The sequence below is a fragment of the Bubalus kerabau genome, chromosome 5, assembly GCF_029407905.1.
Source record: "Bubalus kerabau isolate K-KA32 ecotype Philippines breed swamp buffalo chromosome 5, PCC_UOA_SB_1v2, whole genome shotgun sequence".
NCBI lineage: Eukaryota > Metazoa > Chordata > Mammalia > Artiodactyla > Bovidae > Bubalus > Bubalus kerabau.
Window position 1 is genome coordinate 27,189,295 of NC_073628.1, and position 12,602 is coordinate 27,201,896.

Sequence of the window (12,602 nt, forward strand, 5' to 3'; positions counted from 1 at the left end):
CAGACTTGTGGAGACAGTGGGGGAAGGAGAGGAGCGTTGAAACATACATTACCGTATGTAAAACAGATAGCTAGTGGGAAGTTGCCCTATAACACAGCTCAACCTGGTGCTCTGTGATGACTCAGGAGGGTGGGAGGGAGGCTCAAGAGAGAGGGGAAACATGTATACATATAGCTGATTCATGTTGTTGTAGGTAGAATTCAACACAACATTGTAAAGCAGTTATCCTCCAAATAAAAAATGTTTTTAAGTTACAAAAAGGAAGTTTTCCCTGGGGTTTGTCTGGGAACCTTTGTGAAAGAAGCAGATTCCAGTCACACCAGCAGGTATGAGGGAAAGCTCCTGGATGGGCTTTAAAGGTCTTCTAGTACAGGTTCTTGATTTGCAGGTTGAGGAACAGGCCCCAGAGAGGGGCAGTGACCTAACCAAGGTCACACAGCAGTTTCCAGGCAGCATCGGGCATAGGAGCCGGATCCAGTGACCTCAAAACTAGGGCTCCTGTCACAACACTGCACAGACCAGAGTTTTCTTTCTTGGGGTCTGTTCCGCCATCAAAGCTGAGCTTCACCCATGAGGAAGCCAGGAGCCCTACAGAATGGCTTAGGCCAGGGCTTCTCAGATTTTAACATCCAAATGCTTCTCCTGGGCATCTTGCTCAAAATGCAGGTCTGGGTGGACCTAAGAATCTGCATATCTGAAAGCTCCCAGGTGATGCTGCTAATTGGGATCAGACTTGGCCTAACAGGGCTCTAGGCCGGTGCGGTCCAATAGAAATATCATATGACCTGCATACGTCATTCTCAATTCTCTAGTAGCAACATTAAAAAAGAAACAGATGTCACTCATTTTCATACATTTATTTCACCCAGTATATCCAAAATATTCTCATTTCAAAATATAATCAGTATAAACATTATTACTGAGATATTTTACATTTTTTCATACAAAATCTTCAAAACTCAGGGTGTGTTTTACCCTTAGAGCACATCTCCATTCAGATTTGCTGTATTTTAAGCATGAGGTTGCCATGCATAGCTATTGGGTGCAGGGCAATTATAGGTAATCCCTCTGTTGGTCTAGCCCTTTGCACCAGCTGACAGTAACCATCTTCTTGGATCTTGCTCTGGCTTTCCCCACTTTGGTAGGCCCACCTAGCCCACTCTTTTACCTTTTTTGTGGGTGAGAACAGCCCTAAGCCTTGAAGAATAGCAGCCGAGGGCCGCACCAGCCCAGCTTCCTGTGAATATGGTAGCCTGTGCATGCTAAGTTGCTTCGGTTGTGTCCAACTCTTTGTGACCCTATGGACTGTAGCCCATCAGGCACCTCTGTCCATGGGAATCTCCAGGCAAGAATACTGGAGTGGGTTGCCATGCCCTCCTCCAGAGGATCTTCCCAAATTAAAGGAATTAAACCCATGCCTATGTCTCCTGCGTTGGCAGGAAGGTTCTTTACCACTAGCGCCACCTGGGAAGCCTTGCATAGGGTCTAAGTGCATGCATGCATGGTCAGATGCTTCACTCGTGTCCGACTCTTTGCAGCCCTATAGACTGTAGCCCACCAAGCTCCTCTGTCCATGGAATTCTCCAGGCAAGAATACAGGAGTGGGTTGCCATGCCTTCCTCCAGAGGATCTTCCCAATCCAGGGATCGAACTCGTGTCTGCCTGTGTCTCCTGCATTGGCAGGTGGATTCTTTACCCACTGAGTCACGTGGGAAGCCAAGTAAGGAAGGCCAAAACTCACCTTCCCGTCTTTATCTGGGTAACCCTGGGTTTATCTGGACCCAAAGACCTCTGTGTGACTGGCACAGTGGTGTCGGAATATACAATTAAGTGCTTGAGAGTCTGTGTGCTCTGTTCTCAATTAGAAGAGCCCAACTGAGAATACTTTCCATACGGCTCAGGCCCTGCCACTGTCTGGCCTGGTGGCTGGAAGGTTTTTCTGTGGGGCCAACCATGACGGTGAGAGACACAGGCCGTGATTCCATGGCAGAGCGCCAGCGTGACATCTGTGGGCCCTCTGTGACTTCGGGCGCGGTTCTGCTCCTGCCAAAGAGACATCAATGGATCATCCGACAGCTCTGACCGTGCTCACACACTGGTTGGGAGGAATCCCCGCACCGGCCCGGGGCCTCAATGGGGGTGGTTTCGGGTCTTGTCTGAGCCAGAAGGAAAGCTACAAGCATCTTCGCCAATCTGTGGCTTGCAGGTGACTCACCAGACCCTTCTGTTCACATGTACCCCCCTGGAAGCCCATGTCTGAGAAGCTGGGGCATTTGGCTCCTTGACCAAATGTTTGAATTTTCTTGCTTTTGTCTGAGAAAGCTCATAGTTTGGTGCTATCTAATGCTAAACATATGAATATCTGGGAACATCTAAATATGCTGTGCTCTACAGACAAAACATCTACACAGGGATGTTCTGATGAATGGAGTTTTCCAGTAAAGCAGAAACTGTTCCTTGTTTCATTCCTTATGGTTGCAAAGCCTCCTAAACCTGGATTGACTTTTCCTCTGCCTCAGCAAGTGAAGTGTAATGAGCAAAATCCAATCTTATCTAATCGTTGGCTGTCATTATTGCCTCCACAGGCATTTTTGCGTCTTGACCATATAGGCCATTTTATTTCATTCATTCAATCGACAAATACATATCGAGTACCTGCCATTGTTCTAGGTTCTGAGGATACATTAGAAAGAATTCCCCACTCTTTTGGAACTTGAATCCAAGTGTGTGCCTGTGTGTTGAGGTGAGGGGATGTAGAACAGGGATGAACAAGAAATGAGCAAATGACATATAAGCTTGGTAGTAAGTATTCTCGGTGCTGGTGTGCACTTAATGGGCCCCACGCTGAGGCCACTGGGCAGCTGAGACTCCCCAGCAGTGGGCTGACCCCCACTCGGGACAGGTTTTGTTCCCTGCCCAGGGTCCCTGCTGCCTGGGGATCTGACCGATACCTTCTCTCCAAGCTCAACAGCTCCCTGGTTCCTTCTGGCTGAGATTTGCCAATTAAGCAGATCATTTGGTGCCCACCTGCTCCGATATTTTCAGGTTCATTTTCTCTGTCGCTTATCTGCCACCAGCCCATGTCTGCCTGGCTCTTGGTTTCCTCTGTGATTGAAGCCATGACTGTGTGTGATGCTCAGCCTCCATAGGGTCCCCTCGTGACAGGAGGGGAGGCTGTGTTTGGGGTGAGATAGCAGATGGATTATTTGTACCGTAAACTTTCCCCATTGTCATGAGGTTGGAGCAGTGATAGCTGGAGGAAATATAAACAACAATTTTCCCTGCACTTTTCATGTCTCGTCAGTCAGGTGTGCCACGCTGACATGAACACAGGAGTCATTTGTTCTGTGTTTGAAGCTGAAATGTGCCATAAATACACCATGGCCCTTCAAAGAGTTGGTTCACAACAGCCTGCTCTAAGAGGCCACCAAAGTCATCTTTTCAGGAAAATAAAACAAAAATATGTTTACAAAACATTGCCCTTGGGAAAAGTTGAAAACATTTTTCCTATTTATGATCTAGTCTTTTTCCACTTGACAAATATTGATTGCTCTCTCCCAGCCACACCCCTGCCCTTCCTCCTGTTATAGGTGGGGTCCCAATTCACATGGGCTTCTGATGAAATAACAAGTGTATTTGTACCTAGCCCAGGAGAGTCCAAAAGCCAGCCACAGAGGGGACATTCGAGGCCAGTCCTGTTCTAGGAAGGGGACAGAACAGGGAGAAAAGACAGTCTTGGGAACCCACCGGAATAGGCTGTGGTCTTCATAAGAAAAAGTTTGTCATTGTAGCTGGTGAGAGAATGTTAGGAGACTGGATCTATCATTAAATATCATTAGGTCGATCCATATGAAAGTACCATTTGGGAGTCACAAATAGTCATTATTGGTGATTTCCAATAATGGTTCCATCTGAAAATGAACAATAGCTACTAGTTATTGATTCCTGCTTGTGTGCCAGGCATTGAGCTAAGCACTTTCCAGCAATGATGTCATTTCATCTTCACAGTATCCCCAAAGCATGGTGTCTTCTCCAGAGGCAGACTCTAAGATGAGGATTTGTGATTTCTTTAAAGAAGTACTCCCAGGAAAAAAGCAGGACAGGCACAGGGATGAAGCCAAGTGAGGGTATGTGTTTTGGGCAAAGTCTCAGCTCATCCTATGAAGAGCTGCAGAGCTTCAGTTACCTCTCAGTAACTCAGGACAAGAGAGCTGGGCTTTTGTGTGCCCACAGACCGTCACTGGTAACGGGTGCCCCAGGAGCGCACGCTCAGGCTCCCTGGACTCTCTTGCACACCTAGGTGAAGGGGCTCGGGTAAGCCACTGGCGGCCTGTGAGCAAGGTCAGCGGTACCGCCAGTAGAGCCACGGCACGTGGCATCCGAGGGAGGGGAGGGCCACGGAAACAGCAAGGGGGCCCTGGCCTCCAGGCAGAACACCTTCAGAGTCCGCTGGAGGTGGGAGTTCATTTTATTGCCCTTTCACACGTGAGGCAGTTGAGGTTTAGAGGGATAAAAGGAAATCAGCTCTGATGAAGAGGTAGGGCCAGAACTCTGCTGTCCCTAATTGGCCACTGTCATCCTCTCGGGGGCAGTTCTAGTGTCACAGGGGTCAAGCTGGTGGCACCTGGCTCGTCCTTCCCTTAGACTGAGATTTCAGAATCTACTTGCCTCATTTGGATGGATTTGCATAGCAGGGGTAGGGCACGGGGGAGCTCACCCCAGTGTCCGACAGCCATAACCCGTCGAAGTCCTTTAAGTAGGGAGCTGGACTTTTCATCACATTAGCTCTCCCCTGTGCCTCTCTAGGTGGGTAAAGGGGCTCTGTGAGATCTGCTCTCATGTCTCCTTCCAGAGGCCTAGAGGCTGTCCTCCGACTCAAGGGTGACTCCCACTCCCACGACCATGGCTGATAGCAAAGTGCTGGGCAAGGTCACTGCCTGAGAAGGCGATCGCTGCTGTAATCCAGAGTTCGCTCCAAGCTGAGCCAGACCAAGGGACGTATGGGCACCAGAATACCCGGGGAAGGCATCCCCTCCAGCTGTTGCCTCTGCCCACCCTCCCCCGGCCAGGTGTGGTCACTTGCCCTCGGTGGCCTTCCCCCAGGGAGCTGAGTCAGAGCTTTCCAGCCCAGAAGTGGGAGGACACAGAGTCTGAAGGCTGGGTTGGAGTTCATAACTCCTGTTCATCCACTTACTAACTGGAGTGGTTTTTTGACTTTGTACCTCCATGATGTCATCTATAAACAGGAAATGGCAACATTCTACCCTGCAAAGAATAAATAAGATGTTATCAGGCAGTGCCTAGCACGGAGTGGGCATTTGAGAAATGTTTGGTCCCAGCCGTTTTCCCTTGGTTTTGCTGGCACTGCTTCCTGTCCCATTACCTGTCTTAACTTTGGGTCATTGTGTGTAATTCAGTCCAGCTGCCCTGGTCTTGCTTGGGTGCAAGGTACAAGCCAGAGAAATGTGTCCTTTATTGTCATGTGTTTTGAAAGGTTTTGTCCCTTCTGGGTTACTCTCTGAGTGCTGTCCAAGAACACAAATGGCCTGCTTTTTTTTCCTCCATTGATCTTGACAAATGCCGAGCTAGCACCGGGCCCTCTCCATTGAATTCCATTATACTCCATATGCTGATAGCTCCTCAGATGAGCCCTCTTGGATGGCACGCCGCAAGAGAAAAAGCGAAACACTGCAAGACACTGAGATGCTGGGTCCTGCCCCGCTCCAACCTTCTCCCCCATACATAGAAACACTGTCCTAGTTTTCAGCAGCCTAATTGAACATCCATCACATAAGGAAAAAAAAAACCCTGGCTTGCCACCCACACCATTGTGCTAAGAATAACTTCTCTCCCAGCAGTAGAGCTGGTCAGAGTCACTTCCTAGTGTTTCCATCTGGAATTAGGTGTGAGGATTCAGAAAGCGCATTTGTCCATTTTGAGTCTGAAGCTGGCATGGGCCCTGAAACTTGGAAGTCTGACAAAAAACCAAGAAACCTAGAGTAAACATCCAAACACTTAAATACCCCAAAATCTGTCTCCTGTTGAAAGCCTTTTTTCCCTTTTGTGTGTTGTTTGGATCTCATTGAGTCTGTTCTTCCTAGTTTGTCCAGGAGTCAGTTTTAAATATTGTCTTTATTTACTGAGACGGGGTTCAGTTGAGCTCAGCATCTCACAGCCGAGTTCCCAAGCGCAGGACGACTCGATGACCAGGAGCATGGGTTTACTGGTTTCAGGTTGAAATTGGCTTTTTAGAGTGATTGCACGCCTGGCTTTGGGGAAAGGATCATTTGTCCTTTAATCTTCCAAATAAATAGAATCATCCATTCATTCAAAATCTATTCCCAGAAGGCCAGCTTTGTGCCGGACACTGTGCTACTTAAGCACCGAGACCATGAAATACACACAGTAAGATATCCTTCTCGACTCTGTTGGAGATTGGAGTCTGATACCTGAGATTCCCTAACTCTAGCAGCATGGCGGAATCATCCGGAAGCTTTAAAAAAAAATTATTATTTATTTATTTTGGGCTGTGATGCGTCTTTGTTGCTGCACAGGCTTTTCTCTAGTTGCGAAGAGCAGGGGCTACTCTTCGTTGAGGAGCACAGGCTCTAGAGCACCCCAGTTTCAGTAGCTGCTGCATGTGGGCTCAGGGATTGTGGTTCCCGGACTCTAGAGTGCAGACTCAGTAATCTGGTGCATGGGCTTAACTGCTCCGAGGCATGTGGCATCTTCCTGGAGCAGGGATCAAACCCTGTCTCCTGCATTGGCAGGCAGATTTGTTGCCACTGACTGAGCCACCAGGGAAGCCCTGGGAGCTTTTAAAAAAAAGCTACTTTGTGGGTGTGTTTTCTCAATCCTTACAATAATCTTCCAAAATACTGCTACTGTCGTCATCTTGAAGATGTGGAAACTGAGGCACAGTAGCGGGAGTCACTTGCCCAAGGATATTTAACATCTCAGAAAGGGCATAGGACCCCAGGTGCTCTGCCTCCAGAGAGCTGCGCTTACCACTGAACCGTCCTGCCTCTTCATGCGTGGAAGCGTGAGAGGGACTGGCAGGCCTGGATGGCGGGGGCAAGCGGCGAAAGAGAAACTAGCAAGGGGAAGCTGGAGAGGTGGGTGAGGACAGGGCAGGAAGGGCCTCGGGCGCGCAGACTAGAAGGCAGGATTTTATCCAGTGAATGAGCGGAAGAGCTGCCACCTATACCAATGAGAGCAAGAAGCCACTAGCTAGGGGGCTTGGGGTACATTTCTACATGACAGAAAGTAGGTCAGTGTTTTGGAAGGGAGCGCGGAGGTGCAGGCGCTCGGTGATGACAATCAGCTCTGACAGCAGCTCTGTGCTGAGTGGGGAGGAATGTGAGAAGGACCTCCCGCTCCTTCTCCCCACTGAACTCTTGCTTCAACATCTTATCTGGACCTCACGGGTCAGCCCCAGAGCAGCTGGCTCTGTGCCTTCCTTCCCTGGAAGCCGCATGACCTCCCCAGCACCGGTGCCCACCACGGCCTTCCCACGCAGCTGCCCGGTGCCAGCTCATCAGAGCACAGGGGTGAGTGCAGTGGGGCGGCCAGGGAAGAACCAGAAACCCGCGTCCCTGCCCTTGATGGTAAGCCAGGACAGAGGCTGCCTAGCCCCTCGGAAGCAGTAGGTGGTAACAGTTAAACATGTGATCCTGGTTTTGAATCCCAGCTCCAGTGCTTAACTGCGTGACTGGGGGGCAAGTCCCTTAACTGCTGTGAAGATCAGTTTCCCCATCTGTAAAATGGGGTCGCCATTCCTACCTTGCAAGTGTGTTTTAAAAATTGGAGCTATCAGTCATAACAGCCCTGGTAATAGTGTCTAAGGCTCTGAGCAAATGACAGCTCTTATTATGGTTAATGGCCATGACTGTATCCCAAGCCCCTGTGGGTCTTGATAGCCTAGAATGAGAGGCCCTTATTTTGCAGCTGAGAAAACGGAGGCCTGAAAGGGATCCATGGCTTTTCCAGGGTCACCTGGAATCTGAACAGCAGAACCGGGAGCAGGGGATACCTTTGAGAGGCCTCACCGAGCAGGGGTGAGAAGTTCAACTCAGGCTTGGCCTTGGCCACTCCTAGCCTTTGCTCTTTCTCCCTCCATGATGGCACAGATACAACCTTTCTGGAAGGGTTTTGTGGACGAATAAGCTGTCATTCCAAAGTGCTGAAAAGCACTCCACAGGTGCCAAACCATGACTCTCCATGGATTTCAACACCCCGGCTGGCATGCCTTTCTGCCAGATGCACGCTGCATGAGGACTGCGTGTGTGTGTGTGTGTCGGTGTGTGTGTCTGTGTGTGTAGAGGATAAGGAGAGGGACAAGGAAGGAGAAAAACACACAGAAGAGTCCAGATTGTCCAGAACCTCTTTTTATACTTGAACCCCAGTACACTCTGGCTTAGCCCCCTGCCCTGTCACTCAGACAGAGCTGCCCTCGTTCTGCCCAGGTTCTTTGCAGCCTACTTTCAGTCACCTGCTGCGGGAAGGTGTGAGCCACTTTGCTCTGCAGCAATGATTTGCCCAGCCTTCAGTCAACAGAGTCAGGGACTCAGTCCCGGGTGGCTCTTGTCAAATAGGGTGTCATGGAAAAGCATGGCATTTGGGATCAGACAATAAAGTTTTGAATCCTAGTTCTACTGCTTCTTGGGTGACCTTGAACAAATTACTATTGTGCCTTAGTTTCTTCATCTGTAAAAAGGGAGACATTTTGGATTATTTGAAGACATTAAATGAGAGGACTATTCTGGCATATAACTGTTTCATTCCCACCCCAAACCCTGCTCCCATCTCCGTGGCTTTCTGCACCTGGATTATCGAGGTGCCCTGGGCCGATACTGTGTGCTGATTTGAATTGTGGATTGGGAAGTCAGAGAGGTGCCAGGATGAAGAGGTGGTTGTTGAAAGCACAACCTGCCTCTCCCAAAGAGGCATCTTTGTGGAGAGGGTGGCCTCGGCACCCCAGGCGTTTGGGAGGAAAGCAGCCATGTTGGGGACATCCACATTTGACACCCTGTGGTAGAAGGATGGCTCAGGGCCCTGAATGGATGTCTTAGGTAGAACACGTATGCCCATAGCCTGCTTGTGTACCTCTCAACCAACGGAGTTTGGCAGGAGGCCAGGTGGGGAGGGGGCAGATGTGAACTGGGGCTGCAGTGAGACGTGCTAGACCCTGCTGTGCTTCTCCTGGTGAGCAGAACTGCAAGGCAGATGTTTGCAGACAGCTTCCATGACCTCTCTATAGCTTCTTTTCCCTGCCTGGCCCATTGTGTGTGCCCCAGATCTGGGGATACGGATCCCTCTCCCGGTGACGGTGGATGGTGTCCATGAACCCCTCTCAGAGAGGTAGGGGTCCCTACTGAACCCTAGCCTCAGGTTCTGGGTCTTCACTCAGTGTGTTAGCAATGGAAATGTCCACTTACCCAGATACAACCACAACAAGGTGTCATGTGGTGACCCCAGGGTAGGTGGGGGGTAGGTGACATGCGGTAGATGGGGAAGAAGAACTGTGGCTTGACCTTACTGTATACCAGGAAAAACCATCATCATAATGGTGGTAGCAGTGATCATGAGCACTGATTAGTGCTTTACACATATCAATTCATTTAATCCTTCTAGCAACTGTAGATGGAGAAGGCAATGGCAACCCACTCCAGTACTCTTGCCTGGAAAATCCCATGGATGGAGGAGCCTGGTAGGCTGCAGTCCATGGGGTCATGAAGAGTCGGACACAACTGAGTGACTTCACTTTCATGCATTGGAGGAGGAAATGGCAACCCACTCCAGTGTTCTTGCCTGGAGAATCCCAGGGATGGGGGAGCCTGGTAGGAGGCCGTCTATGGGGTCGCACAGAGTCGGACATGACTAAAGCAACTTAGCAGCAGTAGCAGCAGCAGCAGCAACTGTAGGAGGGAGGTACTATTATAAACCCCATTTTACAGATGAGAAAGCTGAGGCATTAAGTGGTTAAATAACTCATCAAAGGTTACATGGTTGGTAAGTGGCAGAGCTCAAGGCCATGCAGTCAAATGCATGCAGTCTAATTCCAAAGTTATCCTCTTTTCAACCACTGTACCCACCTCTACTGCCTCTCCTACTTAATCTTGCTCCAGAGTCCCAGGAGGTAACTGTAACCTCCTGCCATAGATGGCATATTGTTGCTGTTGTTCAGTCGCTGAGTCATGTCTGACTTTTTCTGACCCCATGGACTGCAGCACACCAGGCCTCCCTGTCCTTTATTGTCTCCCAGTTCAGTTCAGTTCAGTTCAGTCGCTCAGTTGTGTCTGACTCTTTTCGACCCCATGGACTGCAGCACACCAGGCCTCCCTGTCCATCACCAACTCCCAGAGTTTACTCAAACCCATGTCCATTGAGTTGGTGATGCCATCCAACCATCTCATCCTCTGTCGTCCCCTTCTCCTCCTGCCCTCAATCTTTCCCAGCTTCAGAGTCTTTTCAAATGAGTCAGTTCTTTGCATCAGGTGGCCAAAGTATAGGAGTTTCAGCTTCAGCATCAATCTTTCCAATGAATATTCAGGACTGATTTCCTTTAGGATTTACTGGTTTGATATTCTTGCAGTCCAAGGGACTCTCAAGAGTCTTTTCCAGCACCAAAATTAGAAAGCATCCATTCTTTGGCACTCAGCCTTCTTTATGGTCCAACTCTCATCAAAGAAACAACTGAGACTCTGAGAGGTGTGGTGACGAGCCCAAGTCACACACCAGTTAAGTATCTATGCTCATCTGTGGGACTCTTTTCACTTCACTGAAGGACTTCCAGGAGAGCAACTGAAACCTTGACATCATCTCTTACCTTATGGGTAAGAGGGAGGAGTATGCGTTGGGGGCACCCAGGTCTTTGCTCACTGCCCAACCCTCCACCTCAAGCACACTGGCAGGCAGGAAGGAAAGCCCCAACCCTGCCCCTTTGCCTTTCAGACCTCACCCCGGCATCACCCCCACATCACTTCTCCAGGAGCCATGACAGCCTCGACAGTCTAGGTTCTTTCCTGCTAACGTAGCACTTGCCTCACTTAGTGATTATACATCCATGTGATTGTGTAAATATTGTCCATTTTCCTGATTACATTGTAAGTTCTATGACAAAAAAAAAACCAACCTTGGTTCTTATTAACATGTTATCACTAGTGATTAGCATGCTGTCTGGCATTCAGTGGCACTGAACTATGATTTAAGTAAATGAATGAATGAATAGAGCACCTACAAGAATCTAGACTCACACCAGGCCCTCTACTCCCATTATCCCACATCCTTGCAACAACCCAGTGAGCTAGTTACCATCATTCCCATTTTCCTGATGAACAAACTGAGGGCCAGAGATGAAGTGACCCTTGCTCAGTCAATGGGAAGTGAAATCAACATTCACTTATGGGTTTGCCTGACTCCACCCCAGTCTTCTCGCTCCTTCACGTCACTCAGAGAAGAACCTGGAAACAAGAAGCAGTGATAAGGGGGGAATTCCCTGGCTGTCCAGAGGTTAGGACTTTTCACTAGGACTTTCACTGCCAAGGGTGTGGTTTCAGTCTCTGGTTGGGGAACCAAGATTCCACAAGCCACATGGTGTGGGCAAAAAAAAAAGAAAAGAAAAAATAGCAGTGATAAATAGCCCAAGCTTCTGCTCTAGGGAAAGCAGAATAAAATGGGTTTGTGGGTACCAGACAGGATTGAAAGTCAAGAATAAAGGACCAAAGTCAAAGAAAGAACTAAAATGGTCATGGGAGGAGATTCTAGAAACCTGTGTTTGATAATTCAGGAGGAAGTCAGCCACGAAGACCCAGGTGCTTTGGAAGACTGGATTCTCCATTCTCCAAACTCAGCTCTTCAGGGTTTCTCCTTCCGCCTTGGGAAGGATAAAACCTTAAGAAGCAAATGACTGTGAGTAGGAATTCATTTGCCATCCCCAAATTTGAAGACAGTCTTTGTGGAAACAAGGAAGCTAGGGTGATATGCTTGACAGTCAGCTTTGCAGCCTTAGGGAGTCTGAGTGTGTTAGATTCATATTTGATGCATGTCCAGACTGCCTTGAGGAAAAATTTTGATAAATATATCAGTGCATGTCTAAAATTCTTGCACAATGTGGAGCTTCAAGAAAGATGCCAATTTTTTTTTAAAGACTAAATGGTGTCTTGCCCCATTGTTTGTAAAACCATCTTTCTAAGCCAAAAAATAATAATAATAAAATCCTTGTATATTTTATTCTTTTCCACCCTTCGAGCTCTGAGGTTTTATCTGCCTTGGGTTGGGAGAGTGGAAATCAGCACAGCTGTTTATGTTTAGTAGCTTCCAATGACCTCAGGGCGCAAAAGATCCTCACGGGTGTCTCTGCTTTGTTGACAGTTCTGAGACCAGCTTTGAGCTCAGCCAAGGGGTAGTGTGAACGAGAATTCCTTTTCACATGTGCCCAGCAGGGCTCATTTCAAGCATACTGGGACCTACTTTCCTCTCCATCTTCTCTCCTTCTGCGAGATCAGGACTCTGTCTTCAGGCTAGCATGATGGCTTATAGAGACAGTTTGGTAGGACAGTCAGAAAAGGACGGATTTCCTAGTCCCTCTGCTCAGGGGTGGT